Raw genomic sequence first — 2,784 nt, forward strand, 5'->3', positions numbered from 1 at the left:
AAAAATATTTTGTGCAAGTAACATGATTCTCATCAACTTCTGTGAGAAAAGAAAATTCAGTCCTTAGAATTGTTTTAAAAACACTTTTGTTTTTTCTTTTTTTTTGGCTGGGTGTAATTTATTGGTGGTACATGAAAAGGTAGGGGTCTTGGCCCCTCCCCTTCCTCATGGGGTCTGGGATGGAAGCTGTGGAGGACGGATGATGCTTGGTGTCAGGGGATCAAGTTAGGGCCAGGACTCCCCAGCAGCTGATGGCCTCTCTCTTCCTCTCATGCTGTCACTGGGGCTGGTGGTCCAGGGCTCTTACTCCTTGTTGGTCATGTAGACCATAAAGTCCACTACCCTGTTGCTGTAGCCAAATTCATTGTCATCCCAAGAAATGAGCTTAACAAAGTGGTTGTTGCGGGCACTGCCAGCCCCAGAATCAAAAGTGGAAGAGTGAGTGTCACTGTTAAAGTCACAGGAGACAACCTGGTCCTCAGTGTAGACCAGGATGCCCTTCAGGGGGCCCTCTGATGCCTGCTTCACCACCTTCTTGATATCATCGTATTTGGCCACTTTCTCCAGCCGGCAGGTCAGATCCATGACAGACACATTGGGGGTGAGGACACAGAAGGCCATGCCAGTGAGCTTCCCATTCAGCTCTGGGATGACCTTGCCCACCACCTTGAAAGCACGGGTAGATGCAGGGATGATGTTCTGGACAGCCCCACAACCATCAGGCCACAGTTTCCCAGAGGGACCATTCACAGTCTTCTGGGTGGCAGTTATGGTATGGACAGTGGTTATGAGTCCTTCCACGATGCCAAAGTTGTCATGGATGACCTTGGCCAGGGGTGCCAGGCAGTTGGTGGTGCAGGAAGCATTGCTGATGATCTTGAGGGAGTTGTCATACTTCTCATGGTTCACACCCATCATAAACATGGTGGCATCGGCCGAGCAGGCAGAGATGATGACTCTCTTGGCACAACTCTTCAAGTGAGCCCCAGCCTTCTGCATGGTTGTGAAGACAACAGTGGACTCTACAACATATTCAGCACTAGCATCACCCCATTTGATGTTGGTGGATCTCACTCCTGGAAGATAGTATTTGGATTCCCATTGATGACAAGCGTCCCCTTCTCAACCTTGATGGTGCCTTTGAATTTGCCGTGGGTGGAATCATACTGGAACATGTAGACATGTAGCTGAGGTCAATGAAGGGGTCATTGATGGCCACAACCTGCACTTTGCCAGAGGTTACAGCAGCCCTGGTGACCAGGTGCCCAATATGGCCAAATCTGTTTATTCCGACCTTCACCATCATGTCTCAGAGATGTGGCTGGTGCTGCACAAAAAGATGTGGCTGTCTGGTGAGTGGGCAGGAGCAGAGAGCCCACACCTTCATTTTTTAGCTCATTGCTGCCAAAGAGTTTGTTGAAAAATAAATTTGTTAATCAACAAATTAAAGAGATTTACATTTACATGGTACAATAATGACAAAACCACTGTTCTGAGAGCACTCTGACTACTGTCTATCTCATCTATGGTAAGATTGATCAGACTTTATATACCATACATACTTTGTGTACCTGTCCATTCTAATATCTCTTCTTTCCCACTAACCCCATCAACTGGTGGTCTGGCAGATTCATACACCTTGCAGCCCAAAGCACAGTAAGTCTGGCTAGTATGTGTAGTAGCTGGCAGTTATAACAATCACATCCTTATCACATGACTACCTCAAATCAGAGGAGTTAGCTGCTTGGGTCTGAGATTACTCTGTTTTATGGGCTGTACTATATGCTGTCCTTGAAAGGGAGCTTCTGAGGAAAATCATGAAAACAGAGAGGGATCATTTCTGGTCACCTTTCTGATTTAAACTGCTGTTATAGTAATTAATGTGTTAACTGCCATTGTGTTTCATACACTACTGGAAGAAACCATGGCGGAAGCTGGGAGTACAAAGTGGAGGTCTACTAAACCCATTCCAGTGTACTTTAATGCAATTGTTAAAAATTAAATATCATAAAAAAAGAAAAATCTGGGACAAATGTTTAACTGGATAGCAGATCAGACACATCAGTGGAGACAGTTCCAGGTAAACTGTGATATATGGTTTACTCTAGTTCTGATGCCTATGTCAAATTGGGAAGGTTATCATGATCAGAGTTCCCTGGGAAAAATACTGAGTTGAGGAAGACATTAAAAATATAGCTAAGGGGAGGGATGAAGTGAATGTCCAGGGAGACTAGAATATGTATCAAACTGAAGGATGGCTGAGAAAGTAGGGGATTAGCCATTCTCATCAATACACAATTTAGCAAAGCACTGAGGAACTGTAGTGAGGAGTGTGATGCAGTACATTTAAGATTGGAGAGTATGTCTATGAACTCTAAGCAGGAGGTAGAATGTAAATTTTAACAGTAGCAATAACAAAATAACTTTGTTTACTGAGATCCTAATGTAGGCCAGGCACTCTAATAGGTGTCTAATCTACATAACTACCTGGTGAGATTTTTATTAATTTCTTCATTTACCCAAATGAAAAATCTAATGATCAAGGAGGGGGTAGAAACTATTAAGGGAAAAAGCTGGAATTGAAACCTAGATCTGTCTTGTTTCAAAACCTGCATGCTTTCTACTTTCTTCCTGTTTCTCTTATGTGGAACTAGATGAACTCCCTAAACTTCAGAGCTTAGAAGAAACCCTGAGCTGCCCGTCCCAGTATTTTTATCCTCCTTCACAAATGTGACATTTAGGCCATACTTCAAAGGCCAGGAAACCCAAAGCTTTTGGGACACT

At 43.9% G+C, this 2,784-nt stretch overlaps 1 pseudogene; it reads right to left on the bottom strand.

Annotated features, from left to right (window-relative positions):
- Positions 1-303: 303 nt before the first annotated feature.
- Positions 304-1,303, bottom strand: LOC119536082 (annotated as a pseudogene).
- Positions 1,304-2,784: the final 1,481 nt, after the last annotated feature.

Source organism: Choloepus didactylus, chromosome 6, assembly GCF_015220235.1.
Source record: "Choloepus didactylus isolate mChoDid1 chromosome 6, mChoDid1.pri, whole genome shotgun sequence".
NCBI lineage: Eukaryota > Metazoa > Chordata > Mammalia > Pilosa > Megalonychidae > Choloepus > Choloepus didactylus.